Source organism: Thermobia domestica, chromosome 8 (assembly GCF_964235325.1).
Source record: "Thermobia domestica chromosome 8, izTheDome1.hap1.1, whole genome shotgun sequence".
Lineage (NCBI taxonomy): Eukaryota > Metazoa > Arthropoda > Insecta > Zygentoma > Lepismatidae > Thermobia > Thermobia domestica.
In genome coordinates this window covers 35,453,561-35,477,002 of record NC_137461.1, presented here as the reverse complement: position 1 = coordinate 35,477,002, position 23,442 = coordinate 35,453,561, and the positions used below count along the sequence as shown (strand labels likewise).

Genomic DNA, 23,442 nt, shown 5'->3' with positions numbered 1-23,442 from the left:
GCATCTTTGATTCGGGTGTGCAGACAGATGGTCGTCTGTTCCTGGGAGCATTTTGAACCGATCCTGTACGCCGCCATTTTTCAATCAATTCCTGAATGGTGCTTTTTGCTGGCACAGAACGTTCTGGAAATTTCTCCCGAAACAAATTCTTTGTTTTCACAAAAGATCCAGTGAGAATGAACCCTTCAACAATGGCAACACACTGGGGTATCGAATACGGCATTATCACACACTGACACTCACCCGGCTTAACACAACGAGGCCTTTTTCTCAACTGGTTTCGACAAGTTTCACTGGCTGCGGCTGCAGGTGACTGCTGCAGGTCACGTAAGTCGACCCGACCTCGACACGCCATCTCTTGGTAGGAACGTAGATTATTTAAGTGTTGCCAAAAACACAATATACCAGAATATTACGACGTCCATTTACTCCTTATAAAAAGAACTAGCACCAGGCCCTTTGGGAAGAATTAGTAAGCAATAAAGACGTTTAAAAAGTTTCTTTTAATATAGTTTGCAAATTAACTGGAACGACTATTTGAATTTTATTAGCTTTTATTTGTGCTTCTAGTGTTACATAATCAGGTTAAGACATAAGTTTCTCCGTCCAATGATTGAGAGGCTTCTAATGCTATGACTAGATATTTTATAAACAAGCTCTGCTATGTTTTTCCTTGTCAATTCTTTTGTCCTTTGCGTGATGTCCATTTACCTTTGTAAATTATCCCCAGAACCATGGGAATCCTAAAACCAAAGAATATATTTAAAAAAAAAATCAAACATGTAAGTAACAAAGTGCTATTAAATGTAAGCTTAAGAAACCATGTAAACTATATGAGGCGTATAGTTTCTAAATCCGCCATCTCCAATTTTCAAAAAAAAAATGAGGTAAGTAGATTTACTGGTATTCCTTTCAATGCCCTACATGATAGTGAAAAGAGTTGTTTAAAATGTCGCCACCTCCACCCTCAATTACTGCTTTAAAGTTCAGGATATTCTTCAAAAGCCGTCATCTCCACTCAGCAGTGTGTTTGTAAACCCCATCATCTCAATTCTATTCTATTCTATGCTATGAATTGAAGACCGACGTTAATGAAAAAAAGTTGCAAGATGTTGTTCAACTCCTAACGAAACACTTTGGGGAGAATTGGCGTGCTAATTCAAACTTAGCCATTTATGTTGATGCTGAAAAGAGACTGACTGCGTCAACAGAAGAAAGTGTAGATGAGGCTTAGGCTGAATGCCAGTGTTTCGAACTATATCTGAACTATATCTGAAAACAGTGTAAAGATCACTTTCAATCCTTTTCTTGTTGGTAAAGGTGGCATTTATTCCGAAGTTCTCATCCTGTTATGACAGGCTATGTTAGGTTAGGTTAGGTCCCAATGGGTTAGATTAGGTTAGTGAGGTGAGGTTAAGTTAGCTTATGTTATGTTAGGAGACGATATTTCTAAACGGGCTGGGAACTTCGGAATTTGACCCGTAAATGTAGCTAACGTACTATGATTAGAGCTTCATTTTTTTTCCTTGTTTGTGCACATTATAATGTCACCCAACAAGTTAATATCGTTGTTTAGATTCAGTTTATCTCCATCTACTGTTCTGTTCTGAAATAGTTATCAGAAATTATAATAGTAATGACTTGGAAGCAAATAAACCCCAAAAAACTTTAGTACGTTTGTTTCAAAGTCCTCTATCTCCAAAAGTTGTTTTCAAAATCCGCCATCTCCAAACTGCTTTCTGCAATAACCGAGATATGGGATGAGAGAGATTTTTGTCATTTGGTAGTTATAATGAATGTCCAGAAAGCAGTAAAGTATTTATAAAAAGAAAATTTTATCTCACATAATCTCTGAGTTATCAGTTTTTCCTGTTTTTCTCGAAACCGTTTATGAAGGAGATGGCGGATTTAGAAACTATACGCCTCATATATATTAAATTAAGTCACCGCAGTCGGATTTAATAAGCGCTGGTGATGCTAACAATATACCAACACTGAATGTATAGTATTATGAATATATGTCGTTAATGTGTTACATCGATGTTGCTAATAGTTATTTTAACATTTATAAATATTTGTGTTGCTTTGAAATTTTGGTTTTCTTTTGGTACAAAGCATTATCCTGAAATCCAGCTCTCTTCAACGCAAGACATTGTGACGAACAACTGCATATATTCTGATGGATGATCTTTCAAGAAGACTGTGGAACCCTTTACTGTACCAGACTCAGGTCATTGGTCGGTCTCAGCCTAATAATAAGGAAAAATAATAATAATAAAAAAACTTTCGTACTAAGCTAGTAAACTTTATTTATGTCATTATTCATGAATAAAGTGCGTTCATTTGTAAAATTGGGAGTATTTACAAGTTGATGTGAGAAGTTTTACGGAGACTATCAATAATCTTAGTTATTAATCGGAGTTATTGTCTCCAAATTTGCCATAGAAGTATTATATTTAAGAATTGACTGGAGACATTCAACTTAAGAAAGCTCAAGAAATTTTTAATTGAACAAAGTAAAGAGAGAAAGTGTAAGGAAACATGTTAAAGCAATGAACGAGTTTCATGCAGAAAATAATACCTATCAGGTTATTATCCTCATGGACCCAGCAAACCATGGGTTGCTAATTGCAATGTTCCGGGAGAAGCAATTCTTACATTAAATGAATGTTTCTTTCCTTTTATATTTTGTATATGCAACAACATTTTTCAGTTTATTTTTAAAAATATTTTTTAAAAGTATATTAACCACAAATATACTATAAACTTATAACACTTCTGACTAGAACAATAAAGAATACAGATATATTCTAGCAGGAAAGTCAATAAAAACTGGATTTTTACGTTACTACATCAACTACATAAATCTAATTTGACTGATTTCATATTCGCTTGAACCATAAAAGCAAAAGCACAACATGTTTTTCTTGAAACAAAATTAATAGATAAATGGAAAAGTTAATTAGTTTTTGACATGATAATAACTTACCCCACATCATGTTAGCTGTCTGCATATTCTCTCCTCTCTGTTGTTGTTGCAGAGGAATTCTTTGAGGATAAGGCATTGGCATAGGAACAGCCAAAGCGACGCAAACAGTCAGGGCAAGAAATACAAAGACCTGAGAAACAAACAACGAGTTTAATAGAAAAGATTTTTATACATTAGGAGGAATGTGTTGAGTTTTCACTAAATTATTGAACGTTTAAATTCAATTTTTCAATATTATGTATCTTTAAAATTAATTCTATTTTAAATATATATTCCGAGCCACGACTGATAACGTGTATCTGTAAACCACCTCCTGAAGGAGAGAAAGAGTGGTAAGATAAAGCCTTTCCTAAGGGGGTTGATGGCGTGTGCAACAGAAACTCTAGCCTCCCGGCGGGAGCTCATGTGGTTTGGATTCCACATTAATCAGTAGGTTCACGTCTCATATAGCCTCGCTACTGAACGGGACGTTAAACTCAAAATTAACTCAACTCAACTCAACAAACTCAAGCCATGGATACGGTCTATGTTAATTGTACTCCTCATCCATCATAACCTTGGTGTTGTATAAGGACGCTAAACACAAAATTCAAACTGAAAGTGAAATATAATGAACTTGTGTACAAAATGTAATTATGGTGGTTTTATCAGAGTTTGATTTACACTTAGGGTTACTTCTATTGCTATTTAATGAAAATAGTAACATAAAAATTGTAAATATATTAATAAATAAAGTTTCTATTGGAATTAACCCTTAAGTATGAGTGTCAAACTTTGTAAGTAGGCGCGCGTTATGGGAAAACATACTACAATTAAGTATTTTGTTTCTGCCAGTTACTAATGGCAATTTGGAGTAGATGTTTAGCAAGGGCTATCCATATTACCTATCCTTTCTAATGAAGGATAGCTGTCCATATTACCTATCCTTTCTAATGAAGGATTAACAAATTTCAAGATTCCAGTAACTTCTGTTCTAAAAATGAAAATAAAAATATGTAGCATTTTACATGTTTTCATTGTTTAACTCATAGTGGCGAGATAAAAAGAAGGTACAAAATTGTTTTGCATTCGAACCAAAAAATTAGAATTTTATTGGATCTACATATACGGGTCAGACACATAATTAGGAAAAAAACTATAAAAATATATGTATACTTGGATATGCTTTTGAAATAGATTATTTTACATTAATTTTCATGTCAGAATATGGAATTTTATACACTATTTCAATTTTCACTTAGTTTCATGGTAATTTTGCGTTGGAAACCTACACTTCTAATTCTAAACTTCTAAGTATTTTGCATATTTTAGAAAATCATTGAAGCAATTTGTTCGGGGTAGACGTTTACCCCCACGCACCTACTTACGGGTTAATATGATAGATTTTAAAAATCATATGCTTTATTTTAGTCAAAGTAGTCGTAAAGATATCCATAACTATTTTTTTACTTTGCTTTCTTATTTTTCCAATTTAAATCGTTTATATGTTATACTACTCTTGAACTTCCATACAGATTTATTTAAATCTACATGCAGTCTTAAATGCTATTAGTTCATTCGTTTTACTCAGACTTAATTATGAATATCTACGTTGAGATTTAAAGGAACGGATTAAATCCTCATTACTTCTTGTATTAACTTAAGTTTATAGCTTACCTTGGTAAACATGATGCTCGATGTGTTTGTCTTTCTATTGAGAATAACACTCTATATGTAAATCACGTTTTACAGCTAAATTTATATGTAATTTAAACCTTGAAACAATAACACATGATAGACTATTCAGTCATGTGTAATTCTATTTGAACTTACTAAGTAATTACGTTATTTATCAGATTCTCACGAATGCAATCAAGCATAAGTTTGAAGGGCAATAATTACAATAAACTGCCATGATTCACAAAGCACAGTTCGATTGCTTTTTCAATGACATTCTTTCGTAAATAAAACAAAACTTAAGTGTGAAATATTTGTAAAATTTTAAAATTATTATATGAAGAGATCAAGTACACAATAAGTTATATCTCTTTTATGAAAAAAAATATCGGTCCCAATGCACTTTCAAATACTTCCTACTTCTGAGGTTCAGTATTATCTACAGCAAATGTTATAGTATATATTTTTAAATTTTACAATACACATCTGCACTTGATTCAAATAAAATCCATCCTAAAAGTTGTTTACTTAATTTTACATTATTTTTTTTCTACATCTTTTTTTTTTTTTTTTTTTTTTTTTTTGTTAACGTAATGACCTTCAAATGTTACTGATGTATTACCTAAATCAAATAAGGTTACAGTGAAAAAGTTGTTTACTTCAAATAAAGTTATATCCTCTTTTCTTACACTTCCTTAATATTAGGTTGTTTAAATTTTACTCTATATTAACAATGCGATTATTGAAGGTGCAGAGAATTTATGTCATAAGGGAGTGTTGAGTTGGAATTGCTAGGGTGGCAAAATAATATGAACCTTAGACAATGTACTCGTATATCACCAGTGATGCTATTCTAATTTTCTAACAGCTTATATATATATATATATATATATATATATATATATATATATATATATATATATATATATATATATATGTGTGTGTGTGTGTGTGTGTGTGTGTGTGTGTTTGTGTGTGTGTGTAGAGAGAGAGAGAGAGAGGGAGAGTGGATGGATATATATAACTGTCTCTTAGGAAACAAACCATATACGTTAGACAAGAACAATTTGTTTACTGGATACTGCAAGTGACTAGTGACTTACACAACATCCAAATACAAAATGATTTGACGAAATTAGATAGCACTGCGAATATCTCGGAAACAATTATCCAAGATAGATGGTTGTCAAAAAGTGTTCGAAAAACCTTAATCCTGTAATGGATCGAGAATTGTCGATAATGGTGTGTTCCTAGGTATAATGTCGTTTCAAATATAAATAACCGTCACCACCAAACTTATATGAATCCAGTTGTCATTCTTGGAATTTGAGCATTCGAAACTAAGAAATAAATGCTTATAGCTTGTTCTGAGAGATTGTATTTATCCCTGTAGCTGTAAGAATTTGTACAAAGAAGATAGTTAAACTAAAATGTACTGCTTCTAGGTATAATTGTATAAAAGTTACTGTTATATCTGGGTACAAGAAACGGTTCTGCGAACTCGAAATATTTTAACAACCGGTTATAGTCAACCGGCTGAATAGCACCACTACATATCACTACCTCAAATTCAAGAATTTTGGGGGAGGATAGCAATTATTAGTTACCCCTGTTTTCATTTTATTGGTGAGATTGAGTAGCTAACTTTGCCTGATGTTTTCCTTTTTAAATCTCTCCTATTTAATTCTACTATCATTACTACTTTTGAGTTTTCTTGTCATATTTTATATTTTGTTCTTTAATCATTTTCTTTTTTTTTATATATTATACTGCATTTCTATTGTACTTTAGAAATGTCATTATTTTTATAAGCATTATATGCAGACCATTGGAATTATCGTGACAAGATCAATTAGCCACGGTCCTAACGCCCTCCTTTAAACTTAACCAATCAATCAATTTTGAAGCTATATTATCAATCGAAAATACAAGCAAACGAAGATGAGAATACCTTCTGTTACTATCTGAACAATGTTATGGAAATGAATGAAACGTTTAAAACTATAAAACACATTCTCATGGTTAGTGGTAGCTGTAGAAGTCAAAACAAGAATAATATTATGAGAATCATGATACTTATTTGGATTTGGATTTGGGAGGCTCAGTGGTTGAGCGCTTATCTCTGGTGCTTCGAGTCATTGGTTCAATCCCTGCACAAGTAAACAACATCGTGTCCGCACATTTCTTCTGGGTACTCCTGCTTCCTTCATATTCTCATTCCACCAATTATTCTATCATCATTCACTTGCTTTAATCATCGACTACGTTAGCCTTAAAGGCATGAGCACGGGACGTTAAACTGAAAAGCTTATAATTTTGGTTTCGGGATTAAATCTATGAAGGTTGAACCACTGTCTCATCCTAAACATGCCCACATTTTCCCCTATACAACAGATAATTTTAACGTTTTATCACATGGCATTCGTTCTCAAAAAAACTAATTTCCTTTCTGAAGAATTCCAGAGTATATCATATGTTCAGAAAACATGTCTATATTCTTTTTGCTCTCAAGATTAGTCAGTTTAAGACTTGAGCTCCAAATATTATAATTAAGTATTGTGCCTTTTTGCATGTCCTGGGACTAACGTTTTTTTTTTTTTTAATTATTATTTTAGTCTTAGTTCCGAAAATGTTCTCCCACGTTTCTCGACCTACAGTTTCCTCTTTTAACTCACAATATTTTCTTCTATTTCTGAGATCATTGATCAGTTGCGTTCTTTTTCTCCTTATTCGTCGCTTTCCGTCCATCTTTCCTTTAATGGCGGTACAAAAAAATAATTTCTTCGCCGTATGAAACCCAGGTATTTCCAGAACTACAAAGTACGAAATAAGAACAGCAACAAGGATTTAATTTTTGAAAACAAAAAAGTGTAGGAAAATCTCAATACAGCTTCTGGTGCAACCTGCAGCGATTGTGGACCTTTTGTTTCATTACTGAGAAGACCGATTGGTTCCTGTTATTAAAGAAATAGCAATTACGGAGGTATGAAATGAATCTCAATAGAACTGGTGTTAATCTAGAACGCACTGTAGATCGTGTGTAGATATGGAACCCTAAAAAAGAATTTCAAATTGTTAAATTCATTATTCATTTGAAATTATAAAAATCAAATAAATGTTATGCTACTCAATTATTGCAGCCTTTAATTTCAGGTTGTAGTTTTAAACATTAAATTTTCAATTATTACTGAAAGTCATATGAAAATAGTGTGAACGAATTTCATTGAATTTTTAGAAATAATTATATCATAAAACTGTTTCAAGAATAATTTTATAAAAACACTTAAAATTATAATAATATATCAACCTCTATGAAGTCAGTTCGGTACAAGTCAAATTGTGTCCGTTTATCAACGCTAAATGACTGTGCATGTTTAATATCGTAGGTTAATATTTACTCTTCATTATTAAAGGAAAATCAAGGAATGTCTATAAATCGACCTATATATGTATTAACAGGAATATTTTCCTCATTTATGAGAAAAAATATGTGGCATAAACTTGTTTTCCATTTGAGCTCTTCCTGTATGATGCAAGGAAAAACACGAATTATAGGCAAATAATTAAGGTAGTATGCAGTATCAGGAAAATGAAGATATGTTTAACTAGGAACCAGCTTATAATGAAACAACTTTTATTTGATTTAGGATTTAGAATTCAGATTTCTGGGTTTTCGGCATCTAAGTCTATTTAGCCCGTCACGTACGAAGGATGACTTCCCTCGGCGAGCATATTATCCCGCGAAAGTGAAGGAAGAATCACCTTGGGGAAGGAAGGAAGCGATCTGGGACCTATATGGTAGGCACCACCGCAGTATTTGTCTAGTGTGAATGAGGAAAACCCAGGAAAACCTTATGGAAGATGGCTGGCTAGAAAAAGCATTGCACAGTTTTTCGACCGAGTACCCCTATCGGGAATCGAATTCCATTGGACGATCACCCTGTCGTTCAATTTAATAAAGGTATTCAACATGAGTAGCGTGCAAACGTTAGCTAATTGTGAGGCTTTATGCATCGCGATCTTTGGTTAAGCTTTCCGTCTGAACGTAGAATCTAGACTAAAATCATAAGTGATGGAAATATATTATCAGTTACGGATTCAATATGAATTAAGAAAATATCAATCTTTATAATTCAAACGCCTTGAAGTGGTACACATGTGACACTATTACTTGTTTAATCATACCTGGAAGTTATAATTACAGATAATTTGTGTTAAGAAAAGTTCTTAAACGCAAAATAAAATACGTTAATATTGTTGAACTGATTGTGAGTTTAACAACCATTTCAGCAGCGAGGCTATAACATGTGAACCTACTAATTAACGTGGAATCCGAACTACATGAGCTCTGCCGAGAATCGAAGCTCTGCAGGGTCTTTCACTCCAAAGGTGCGTACACTAACCGCTTAACTATGAAAATACGTTAATAGTAAGTAAGATATATTAAAATATCATGTAAGTGAATAACCATCCTCTCTAGTCTGGAAGCGAACAGGCGTGCCTTTGGTGCACAAGATTTGTAGTTCGACTCTCACTATGAGAAAACCTAACATTTGCTGCTGTATTATGTCTTAGTAGTAAAAAACGAAAATTAAAAGAGAAATCAATTATTATTTGTGATTCACATCTGCCTGTTATAATCAATCTTGAAAGTTTTATTTGATATCACTCTAACGAACTTTAAAAATTTAATGATTATTTAGTAAGTTCAAGAAGAATTACACATCACTGAATCATACGTCATGTGTTATTGCTTCAAGGTTTAAAGTACATATAAATACACTTGTAAAACGTGAATTGCATATAGAGTTTTATCTTCCATTGAAGTTATAAACATATCGAACATCATGTTTACCAAGGTAACCAAATTTACGTAGCTTAACATCTGAAGAGTATGGTTGATTCATTTAAGTTTTAACATTAATATTAACGATTGCTTCTGTCACTAAACTATATGAACTAATATTCTTGAATGTAATCTAAGTAATATTCCTAATGAAGTTTGGAATAGTGAATGTTTAAATAAGAAAAAATAGACAGAAAAATCAAAATATTTGTGACGTTTTTCTTACCATCATTTTTACTAAAATACTGAACTTATATTTTTATAAAAAAGATTTTCGTCGCATCAATTCCGACAAATAATTAAGACATCAATCCATTTTTTAATGATTAGAATATTATTAGTAATGTAATAGTCTTGCAAATCATATTATGACGAAATTAATAGTTGAGACTGGACGTAAGAAACTGTTTGGGACATTAGCTAAGAAGGAACGGTATCATGATGGACGTGTTGCAGGGTATCGCGGCAGGAAAGAGAGGGAGCGGGAGAAGAAGACTACAAATAATGTACGATATCAAAACAGAAATATCGTACGTGAAAACGAAGAGGTTAATGGAAGACCGTGGAGAATGGAAACTTCTCTGTTGTATCAAGTGACCTGCAAATAACGGCAGAATACATATGATGATGATGATTATTATTTGTAATTAATAACATTGGAAATAATGTTCAGGGCATAGATCAGTTCTGACGATAATTTTAATTTGTTTAAAGTTTGTAATATTTCAGCTTGAGATTGTGCTTTTTTCCTTGCATAACACTTTGTATGAACTTTATGAAATTAAAATCATAGAATCAACGAAGGCTACGGAATTATGAACAGGGCTTTAATGTGATACGGTAGACAACTATAGACAAGTCGTCATCAAAGCTGAACCAAAGGAGAATAGGTTTTTACTTACCACTCTTTCCTATTTCCAGGAAAGCTGCATTAGAATTCAATAGCATTCTCCGGTTTATAATTTATACAAATAAAAGCATGTGATATTGAAATATACAGGGTGGCCCAAAAGTAGGTATACAGTACGGTATTGATCAATTCATTGATTTTTATATATCTTATTGTTATCCATCAGGTAGGCTTAGTTTCTTTATTATTTGTTCTTAATATGTGTTTACTTATATATTAAGCTCAGAACATGCAAGGCAAATAAACCTTTTATCTACCTAGGTAGAATGTTATGCTTGATCAAAGCAGGGGTGCATCCCTACTTTTGAGCCACCCTGTTTAATTAAAACGTTGGAGAATTTTGAACAAAACGAAACATCTTCCACTTAGTGTATAAAGCCTCTTCGATTAAACTCGTCGTTTCCTTTCCAGGTCTTCATTTTCTTTGCATTGATCGTTTGTGTTGCTTTGGCTGTTCCAATGCCAATGCCTTATCCTCAAAGAATTCCTCTGCAACAACAACAGAGAGGAGAAAATATGCAGACAGCTAACATGATGTGGGGTAAGTCGTCATTATATAAAGACGTAGATAGTATCGATTTCCTTTTCGAGTCATTTTATTTTATTGAAAACATTATATATTTTTGTTTCTAGGATTCGGAGGGAGAGTAAACTTGATTTATAATGGCCATCTAGTGATCTGTCAGTATTATATAGTCTATATCATTCTACTTATCCTCTGCTTAGGGAGTATCAGATCACCTTTTATATTTGCAAAAGCAGCTTCGCTAAAACATATTTCTAAATAATTATTTTATTGTTCTAAATATACATTTCGAAGATTAATAGCAGAAAAATGCACAGAAAAGTCAATAAGCTCATATAAATGTGTTTATAACTCTCACACAAGAGAAAGAACAAATTACGTTAATCCTTGCTTTATTTTAATATTATCTCATGATTTGCTTCTTCATTCAGAACAATTAAGTTATATACTGTATTTTCCACATGGAAGTTACTGGATAATTTGATGTATTTTACATTTTGTATTATATCTGTTCCCTATGATTAATTAAAAATACGTCTTAAATTTTCTTAAATTGAGTTTCTGAGTAAATTCTTAAATACCACAGCTTTTATACATAATAAGTCAAATGTTGATTAAATTTAAGATTACCTTTCGTCTCAGCGGAATCTATTGTGCTGAAAGTAATCACACAAACTAACAAAAGTAGGAAAACATAAAATATATGGATAATGAGAGAATAAATTTTATATTCATTGTTTGTTTTACTAAAACACAACTAAAAGAAACTTATATTATAAATCGATTAGAATGGATAATAAGATGATTATAATAAGATAATATGATAATAAATTGATTATAATGGAAAACAAATTACGCGATGCATATAGATAATATGGAATAGCTTATTGTTAACTTGAGGATAATTCACCCTATGTTACTGCACTAATATTTCTTTGAACTGTATGTTTTTTTTTTTTGTACTAAATGTATCGTGTAAAATTACTTACCAGATATTTGAATATCAAATTAGTAACTTTTTTATTCGTTTATTTCAGGATTCCCATGGTTCTGGGGTTAAATAATAATAGAAAGTGGTCTTTATAAAAGAAATATTATAAGACGACCAAGAACGGAACTTCTCAAGGGTTCTGCAATATCACATACATAGACATCGAAATAATTGTCAACGAACATCTAGTCATGTAATTAGAAATCTCTATATAATTTGATTAGAGAAAATTATGTCTGAACCTGCTGTAAGAAATATATGCCACAAATAAAATCTTGTTAAGCTCAATTGATGATTTTTGTTTATTAGTAAATTATGATGTACCGATTAATTAATTAGTTTAATAAATAACCTAACACAATCTTCTTATAATCACTTGTACATTGTTCGCTAGTGGTCTACTGTGCCACGCTTAATTGCATGCATGGGGAGCATGCCCGCAACCATTCGATCTATTTGGTGCACGGGTAACGCGAGAATGTAACGTACCCCGCTCGTAGTTCCTCAATACGCTATGTATTCTCATGCACGAAGTGCACCGTCAGAATTTGTCCCCTAATTCTGACTCGCCTAAACGATGTAACCCCCATTCTCTGAGGGAGTGGGATACACCCACTGCGCGACCAGACCGAAGTCTTGAGTGCCTACCAGTTAAGCTACTGGTTGAGGCAGACTGCTAGCGAGTCAGCCTACCATGCTCTGCAAGTATGGCCCTCGAGCGTTTCAAGGCAAGCTCACCTCCCCCATACGCTCATCGTTACCCAGATTCCTGGAATTAGCTCCCGCATGGTACCTTATCCCACGGTATGACCATAGCCCGGCAGAGTCCAACCCAAATCCGGGGCCCCAGGCGATGCTCGGGGGGCCTTGTTCAATCCCGGCCCTGCCTACCACTATCGTTCAACTGGCAACCGCCTTGTCTAGTAGAGGAACCACGCACACGTCGAGATACTCCCGTATTTCACCCCGGACCCAATGGTACGTGTTAAATCACGATTTGAGTTTAGTACGGGCCCATATCTCACAGAGTTCCCTCCCTTTAGCAGGATCAGAACCGTTACCCAAATTTTTGGGATTGGCCTCTTTCCCACCTCCCTTTGCCCCCCTGCAGGCAGGAATCCGACACTACCCCCCTTTAGGGTCGTCCAAGCAATAGGGGACTTTCTCTAGTTACGGTAGAGGTACACCGTACATTACCAGAGCCAATGACTGATGTAGACCGTTTGCTCAAGGCAAACATTGTCATTTGGGAGGCAAATCTCCCGACTTTCCCAAAAGGAGAAGCGTCTCCCCTGGCAGGCCCGCCCAAATAATACGGAACTACATAATCTTTACGTGTTTAGGTACCACATACACGTTGTAGCTATACTACTTGTACGAATCCCAATAGTACGTGTAAGCCACCATTAGAAGGGACACCTACACCCTTCCTTCGGTAGGGTCGCTCGATCAATACGGAACTACCTCTAGAAGCGTTTCATCGAGATGTTCCACATACTTGTGGGCGTTTAGGCGACCAGGAATCCTGTAGATTCCTCCGAAATTTGCAGCCTTGCATATCCATGCCCAACAGTGGACAGTTACATGTCCCATTCGACCAGAACGGGAAACGTATTCAGAGGCATACCTTTTTCCAGGGGGGCGGTAAACACGCTTTGACCCGAAGTGTGCACTGGAAAATATTTTTTCGTCTGTGAAAACGACCTCGTCCCACACACGTGCAATATTTAACTGTGCGAACGCCAGACGGTCAACCATGTGGTCGTCTGTTAGTCGCTCCTTAACAGCTACCCTGTATGATCTCAAACCCAAGGATTTGAGTCTACGACGGACAGTCGTAACATCGCCTGGGAAATTGGTTTCCTCTCGTAACTGTCGGGCAGACATGAAAGGGTCCTCACGGCATTGGGTAATTACACTCTGGTCTTCTTCGGCAGAGGGAAACTCTTTGTCGCCCACTTCCTCTTTTACGTCTTACATCTCCTGTTTCCTCATATCTCCTCCACCACCTCCGTGCTGTAGCACGGTTAACGCCATATCTCGTGCCTGCCTCGCTCTAGTTCATGCCCGCATGCTCAATTAAAGCAATCACGTTGCTCTTAACAGAAGCTTCGTAGTGAGCCATTTTCACACCAGAAGCAAAATGATAGCTTTGCTTAGGTGTTTGAACGGAACGTGGTTCATGTGACATCACGTAACAAGGCGGAGTTTCGTCTCATTGCTGTAGACGATATCGTACGCCCTCTGCTGGGTGCTTCGTGACGGAAAAATTGCTTTTAAGCAATTCATGGCGATCGCCTTGAAATCAAATGTAAAGTATGAGAATTAAATTTGTCATATCTGTAGTTTGGTGTAGAGACAAAACAAAATTGGAAACCAAAGGTTTAAGAACAACTCAGATTATTAATATAAAACAAGTCAAAGATTATTAACTTGTATTATCATACAAGAAATGCGAGAATTTTGAAACAAAGACATATAACTTAGAATTTGCAACTGAAGACAAAAAAAAAACTAACTTAAACACACTAAAGGGTATGAGTAGGGGGATTAATGGGAACGTCAGCAATGAGGCTATATGGCCCCGTCTCGATTAACGCGAGGGATGGATTTTACCATTTCACTTTGACGGAATAACGTAGAGGATGGAGAGGAGGGGGAAGATACATAACAGCTATAAATATAAAAATAAAAGTGACAATGTTCGGTGGTGAATAACTCTTGAACTACCCGATCGTTCTCAATCACATTTTGAACATAGATTAAATTCGAACCTGGGAAGCTTTTTGTTATTTCATTTTGATATTAGAACTTGCGGAAGAGGAGGGGAGGGTAAATATATGAAAATGAATAAAACTTAATAACTCTTGAACAACCGACTGATCCCAATCAATCAAACATTCAATATAGATAAGGTTCGGACCTGGACGTTTTCATTTTTTGCCTTGACGGCACAATGTAGGGGAGAGGAAGGAGGGACTTTGTAAAAAAATAAAAATAAAAATGCTGTCTTGGTGACTTTATCACGCTTAAACCACCGAACTGATCTTAATCAAATTATCAACATAGATGAGGTTCGGACCTGGGGTGGTTTTTATCATATCCCTTTGATGGTAGAACGTAGGGTAGAAGGAAAGGAGGGTAGATATCTATAAAAATGAATAAAACTTAACAACTCTTGAACCACCTGACCGATCTCGATCTAATTTTCAACATAGAAGACGTTCGGGCCTAGGAACTTGTGTTTTAATATTTTCACTTTGACGGTAGAACATAGGAGAGGATAAGAGAAGGGGAGATTAATATATAAAAATAAACAGAACAACTCTTGAACCATCCAACAGATTTCGATCAAATTTTCAACGTACATGGCATTCGGGGGGCCGGGATAATTTTTGTCATACCGCGCCCCCAACATGGAGAGGAGAGAGGGATACATAAAATCATCGAAAATGACCAATATCAAAGAGTGCTTTAGTAATAGTAAAACCATATCATATTACTATTTTTCTTTAATATAGCCCAGCGAAATTCGAGGACATCTTAAGTTCCAGTAGTTATCGAGAAATAATTAAAGATATTAACGTGTTATTGAATTACTTTGTTAATAATAATAATAATAATAATAACTATTAATATTATTAGTATTAGTATTAGTATTAGAATTAGTATTAGTATTATTGAAGATTTGATCAAAATATTCAAATACCTTAAGACAATTAAACGTGTGTCATCGCCGACTAATGATCACCAAAACTTCTAAATTTAAACAAAATATTCACACATGGTTCCGACTTGAGAACCTCCAGATTATTAGCTAGCGCCTTGAGCACAGATCCACGCTCTATATGCGCTAAATGGTATGTTTTAGTATGTTTAAATTAGATTTCCTTGCCTCCAGTTACAAAATTCTAAGTTAGTATTTTTCGTTCTTTCAAAATTTCTTTCGTTTTTTTTTAATCATACAAGTCAATAATCTTTGGCATAGTTTATATTAATAACGTGGTTGTTCTTAAACCTTTCGTTCGCTCTTTGATTTCTTCTCCACACCAAACTACAGATATGATACGTTTAATTCTCATACTTGTCATTTGGTTTCAAAGCAGTCACCATTATCTGGTAAAGCAATTTTGTTCGCCACGATTCATGAGTTTTGTAACAAAACACGTCAAGAAATGAGTTAAATGAAGGCTGCGAGAGTTTATATCAAAGTTGAGTTTTGTGAGCTAGTGATAAGCATGTAATAACGTCTCGTATTTGAAAATAATGTTAGCTACTTTTAATTCACTAACTGGTATTAGATTTAATTCAAGCTTAAAGAATTGGAATGAACAAACTCAGTGTAGCTTAAAGAAACAAAACGTAAGAAGAACGGACGAGATTCGAACCCTGGACCACCAGTACAAAAATCCTGTTCACTAACCCATCACCTAACAAGCCATCAACTTCTATAAGTTTTAAATTTGCAAGCAAATGATACCATTATACGTTTGTGCAATCAATGTTTTGATGTTTTCCTCTTCAAGAACGTAACATGTTTACGACGATTCGTTTTGTTTTCCATTAGAGCTTCTAGGGAGATGATTTGTGTTTGAGTATAAGATCTTTTGTTTCCTTTAACCGACAGTTCTAGCAAATACAACTCAATTGAAACAGCTATAAAAAAAACTAGTACTGTCTTAGAAAGTATTCCTAAAAGGGAGAAACTCCGTTGTGCACCCTGAACAGTGACGGGAGTGCGTTGAGCGAGGCCAACAGCAAAATGGGATCAAATGAAGATTCGTAACTCATCTTTGAAGGGTTTTAATTAATTTCACACTTTTTCCTCAATGTCTAAAATGTAACTACTTAGCCTTAGATGAAAAGGAAGTTGTGAAGGAGCTATATACTGTTAAGTCTACCGAAAAGATTTATCAGGTTCTTGCAGCAACTATTTCCAGCAAAAAAGAATAAGTACATCAGACCTAAGTTTTCAGAAACGCTAAAAAATCTTCCCGAGGCGTATTTGTTTTTGTTTCAACAAGTGTATAAATGATTAATTGTAGCAAAAGAACTGATAAACTCTGACAAGACAAGAAGAAGAATATTGTACTGTTGCACTGCAATTGGTGAGAAAAGCTTAAAAGTGAAAAAAAAATTATGTACTTATTCCCTTTTTCCAATCAGTGGTTCAATTATGAGCCTATATTTTTAAGGTGTTAAAAATAATAATAAGAAGAAGAAGAAAACTTATTAACTAGTAGGTTACGCTGGACTCTTAATTGTGTATATGGAATAATGGAACGTGGGGTTATACAGAGGATTTTGGATTTCTGTTGGCGATCAATTAATCTTTACCCTAGTAGGGAATACTGGTTGGTCCGGATTTCGAACAGTAATGAAGATCAAGATTGATTGAAATTTCAACTTAGAATGAAATAAATAAAAATCTAATCTGATATAAATCTCATTGATAGTAGTGTTCTGTATTTGTTTAGACACTTATTCTTTTATAACTTTACCTATGGTGCATGGAGTTGTTGGTTAGATCCCAGCTCGCACTGAGTGAACTTTATTATGGGCAAACACCGTGTGCATGAGTTTTCTCTGATTCCTCCAGTTTCCTCCCACTTTCTTCATTAAACGATTTCATTCGTTTCTCACCATCACTGTCTCCATTAGCGTAGTCGGCATAACGTAGGACCTAAAACTTAAATATTTCGTTTCGTTTTTCTTTTATAACTGTATCTCACTTTTCCTGTGACGAAAGCATCATCTAAGCAAGTATTCAGTGAATCAAACTACTATATTCATAGCAAAATAGTACAGAATGAAGTTTAGTTCATTGGCAATCTCCAGCATGCAGAGCAAAAAAAGCCAATACATTGATATTGAAACAGTAGTTAACGAATTCCTCTGCGAAAAAGATCACCCGTACTGTTGTGTTTCAGATGATAATTTATAATTATACTTAGTTAGTTGAAATTTCTCCATAGTTGTGGGGGCGAGATACTGAAAAAAATCCCTACCAACAGGTGAAGGTGACATGTAAAAGTAGTCAAATACGAACGAAATTAGTGTCGAATTCATGTGCAAAGATGAAAAGTGACACTGTGGATGCTGCGTAAGTCCAAAATAAGCCTTGGTTCTCTTCGAGTTGACAATGGGAAAGTGACAGGAATAAAGAATCGAAAATATCCTATATATTTGTATCGAATGGACAGTTTTCGGGATCACTGACATAAAAGGTGATTTTTCAGATGTGTATATGTCCAAGGTTGGCCATATTGAAATGGGGTCATAGGGAGAACCAGTAAATACTTCAGAACAGTTCCTTTTTGGTGTGTTTCAAGACACTGAGAGTGAAAAGTGATAATGCACAAATCACATCCTGAATTATCGGAGATATGATTTCTGGGGAAGTGTCGTTGCTCCAGGGAGGCATTACTAACTGATCACTCCCTAAAATCGTCACTGTTTTGCAGGGCCGTAGACAGAAATTTATTTCAGCGATCGAAAGCTTGACAGTAATTTATTTCAGCGATTGAGGGCATATTTTACTAAAATGTCTATAATCCAGGGGCGGAACCAGAATGATTGTTTGGGAGGGGTGGTCGTTCGAAGTCAAATCGAGGTAAGAGCCGATTGCAAAAAAAAAAAAGAAAAAGAAAAGAAAAGAAAAGAAAAAAACAAATTTAGAAAAGGAGAAGTAGCTCTTCTGCAGAATTAACTTTCTTAAGAAAGTAAGGCCTATCTACTTTAAGTTTTAATTTAAGTTTATAATACAAAGATGAAACATACTTAGGATATGTTTTATTTTTAATATAAGAAGTATAAAAAGTTCCCTATTCTGGGGGATGTGATCGCCCGAACGCACTCCCCTGAATCCGCCCCTGCTATCATCATCTCTAAAATTAGATATAATTTACAAAAAAAAAGTAGTGATTTCGTGGGGGCAAAAGCTCTTGATTGCAAAGGCCTGCATCCTGTGTATGTCCCTGCTGCTCTGAATTGTCAAAAGCTCCTCTTGAAAGGTAAGATATAAAATATAAATAATAAACGTGTAACATAGAATACAATATAAATAGAAAATATGTTATAATTAAGAAATAGAAAATAATTATAAAATAAAGTTGAAGGATAATTAAAAAAATACAAAAATATACTTTTAAAACAATTTTGCATTTATGCAGGGCTACAAACAGTGAGGAGTGCCATGTAAATTTAGTAACAAATATAATATTGGAAAATTATTTCGAATTAAACCAGCTGTGACTACATTACTTCAAAATTGAACTTGTGGAATATACAGTATGAGCGTAACTCAAATAAAATAATCAATAAGAATGGTCTTGATTGGAAGCTCGGACTATCCACGTAAAAGTAACTTACATTAACCATTCACGTAACAGACAATGGCGCACAGGGCTTGGCACTACTTTATCAGATGGTTCTATCAAATGTAACTTAATTAAAACAATAGTAACAAATTTTAAAGCTTTAAAAAGTGTCCTGAAGAAGAGGAAGTTCATTTTGCACATTGTAACTAAGTTACAAGAGGTTTACGTCCTATCTGAACGGCGCATCCACCGAGTCAACTTTTGGAATATCCCCTTAAGGTAGCTTTCAACGCAGCTAAGGGAAACGTATGTGAACGAGTAATAGAATCCTCCGTAGCAGAATGGATAAAGTCATGGTTCGATAACCACAAGGTTCGTAGTTCGAAACCCGTCGCCGAAATCAGATTTTTTAAAATCTTAATTCCTCAGTTCTTAAGATCTTTCTATCCTTTCGTAATCATCTGATGCTCTAAAAAGAGTTCTCCACATTAATTCGACAACTGCCTAATGTGATCCTCGCAGTTCGAAAACTTCCCTTCTTATCTTTCACAAAATCAGAATTTTCGTCATAATACGAATGCTGTCCGATAATTTTCCCCAATTCTAAATCTGTGTATACAAATCATCCCTCTCTGTCTCCATACTTGAATCTCTCTCTCTCTCTCTCTCTCTCAATGTCACCCAGGAAGTCATATGGCTTGAGATCAAACCTTCGACTCTTGAAACCAAATATAAGCTCTTAAGCAATGTGCTATCGTAGCTCTATAGGTTTGTTGTTAAAACCAGTGTCTTTTAGACTTTCATCGGGGGGGGGGGGGGAAGGAAGAGACTCTTCGGCGACATAAGATTTTCACTTTTTATTAGTGTATTACTATACATTTGATAAAAAAAATACGTATTTATGAAGCTCAAGAGAGGGGGAATTACACCCTCCTGTCCTGCCCAAATGACGCCCCTGAAACATTTGCTTGCACTTACTGAAAAGAAATTAAATGAATCATTGAATAAAACTCATTTCTGTCCGTAGATATTTTAGAGCTCTTGGCAATTTCCATAGATTTCTTAGGGAGCATCTTACTAGCTTGCACTCTTTAAAGAAAGAAAAGAATGAAACTAAAGATATTTATGAAGCTCTGGGAAGATTGTGTGACTTTCCTTTAATTTACGCTCTTAAAAATATTTCAGAACAAACGAATGGAAAAGACTGTTTTAAAGCTATAACGTTGTAAACTTGATTCCTGTTTCTTTTTCAGCTGAATGGAAAAAGTGTACTACGTCACACACACTGCTTTAGACAAGGAGAGGTGTAGGGCTGGGAGGAGTTGGAATAAATACTAGAAGCAACTAATCGATTGATACATGTATTTAGGGAATGCATAAGAAAACTGGGCAAGAGTTTGTTATTAATTTGGACTTCGAATTTTTGTAACAAATTTTATGCCGCGTACTGTACATGCACTTACATAGTATATACTAATACATATACATATGTACTGGAGGTATATTTATCTAAAAAAGTATTTTCCATTGAAATCATTTAATTTTCTTTGATTCGTTTAGTTTGAATAAGGTTTGCTATTTTAATTTTAATTCTGCGCCTTTACTGCTCTCTCTGAATTCGGCTATTTACAAGTTTTCGGCTATAATTATAATGGAACAGTCGAAGGAGAATATGATATTCTCGTAGTTGGCCCCACGTAGTGTAGTCACTAACGCTGTCAGCTCCGGTGCGAGCGGCCTCGAGTTTGATTCCCGCTATGAGCATTCGGTCGAAAAAGTGTAAAAACCCTTTTCAGGCCAGGCCATCCCTCATACATGTGGGCTAAATAGCAATGATGCCGAAAGGAATGAAATCGAAATTCTAAATCATAACGATATTTTAGTATCAATTTAAATTACTACTACTAGTAGTAGTAGTAATAGTGTTTTTCAATTTAATTAAGTTAATAGCAAGTAAAGTGACACACTTGAAAAGTATCCAATTCACTATTTACAAAATTGCAATAAATTTAACAATATTTGTTTTCGAACATATGCTATTGCACAGGAAATTGATTCCCAACGAATGATGGTTTTATGAAATGTTCATCCATATTGGCTACCTATTGAAAGACTATGCACAAGTAATTATTTGAAGGTAGTCTTAATATATATTGAAAACATCAGGTAATAGCTGCAATATAAGTTACAAATAAACAGAATTCATCAATAGATTTTAATTAGCTTTTATTTATGTTATCCATTTCTTACAACAGTTATACCTTCAAGAAATGTAGCCCTAAATTTTGCTATCGAATGAAAATAGAGGTTCCTAATTTTATGACTAGATCTTTGTTAACAATGTTTCTGATGTTTGTGTATATGATATCATAGAACAGTTAGAAAATTCAATATTCTGTTTTTAATCGTCTTATAGTATTCTCTGTATAACGTCCACTTTATGATTTAACCCCAGAACCATGGGAATCCTGAAACAACAAACAAATCAATTAATACTCTAACAAAAGCACATTTGGTAAATATTTTTTACTTAATACTCTTGTGTAAAAAATGTGCATATGAAAATAATGTCAGTGTAAAGGAATTGGATGAATAATCATCAACTATTAGAGATCGTCTATATTTTGCATCAATATTGTTACCCTTCTATTTAGCATTTTATGTATCAGCCTCAGTTTATACTTTGTTTTTCTTTTAGTTTTGGCATTACCCATACTTTTATGAAGTAATTCTTTATTTGTTAACTTGGATCTTAATTTCTGCACAAGAAAGTTCAGTAAGACACATAGTAATCTTGATTCTTAATCAAAGTTTTTGGATTATAACGTGTCTAGAATGTGGAATGTTTAGGAATATACTAGAAGACACAATTTAATAAAATTGAAATATTTTTTCACTAATAGTAGGATTTTTTAAATGTGGAAACACACTAAATTAACTTTCCGGTAAGACATCTGCGAATCATGTGATACTAACTTCAATTTTTCTGTAGAACAAGGCTTAATGTAAACTGATTAGGCTCTTTGTTTATATAGCTATTGTGGACATAATCGGATTTACATGATTTATTTGATATTTCTGTGTATTTTCTGCTAATTATTCTTCAAATTGGATCTTCAAAATAATAAACTAATTAGGGAAATGCTTTAAACAAGCATTAATTTCAAATATAAAAAGCAATATTAACTACCAGAAGAATCATAAAAAGTGGACTGATTTCGACTATATAATACTGCTAGATCACTAGCCTCCTGAGACCCTGCGTATTACATGCAATACAATTTTTAATTGCCTTTCTTTATTAAGAAAACTGATGGAAAGATTAGATTTCGTGGTATTGTGTTCAGTGCAGTAAGCCTACTATGTACTGAACCCAATACCGCATAATCTGACATTTCCAACAATTTTCGTAATAAAGAAAGGCATTTAAAAATTGTATTGCATGCAATACCCTGGGTCTCAGGAAGCTAGGTAACCACTCGAAGTCTAGTTTACTATTCATCTGAACTTCGGAAACAAAACCATATCATGTTTCGGATAAAATGAGTAGAAAAGGAACAGGTACATGCTAGGTTTTATCTACTAACTACTTACCCCACATCATGTTAGCTGTCTGCATATTCTCTCCTCTCTGTTGTTGTTGCAGAGGAATTCTTTGAGGATAAGGCATTGGCATGGGAACAGCTAGAGCAACGCAAATAATCAGGGCAAGAAAAATGAAGACCTAAACAGAAATAACGAGTTTAATAAAAAAGATTTTTACAGTACTAGGAATATATTGAGTTTTGACTTTAATTATATACTCTATGTGATCAAAATTATCCGGACCTCCCCCAAAACATTCGTTTTTCATATTAGGTGCGCTGTGCTGCCACCTACTGCTAGGTACTCAATATCAGCGATCTCAGTAGTCATTAGACATTGTGCGAAATAAGAACGGGGAACTTCGCGGAACTCATGGACTTAGAATATGGTCAGGTGATTGGGTGCCACTTATGTCAGAAGTCTGTACGCGAGATTTCCACACTTCTAAACATCGCTAGGTCCACTGTGTCTGATGTGATAGTGAAGTGGAAACGTGAAGGGACACGTACAGCACACACGCGTGCTGGCTGACCTTGTCTGTTGACTGATAGAGACCGCCGACTCGTTGAAGAGGGTAGTAAAGTGTAATAGGCAGACGTTTATTCAGACCATCATACAGG

The 23,442-nt window shown here is 34.5% G+C and overlaps 1 long non-coding RNA gene across 1 annotated transcript; it reads right to left on the bottom strand.

Moving 5' to 3' along the window:
- Positions 1-536: 536 nt before the first annotated feature.
- On the bottom strand, positions 537-4,682 carry LOC145691630 (uncharacterized). Its single transcript, XR_014132444.1, has 3 exons — positions 4,646-4,682; positions 2,990-3,119; positions 537-743 (listed from the first exon to the last, which is right to left on the bottom strand). It is a non-coding gene; the product is annotated as an uncharacterized LOC145691630 (long non-coding RNA).
- Positions 4,683-23,442: the final 18,760 nt, after the last annotated feature.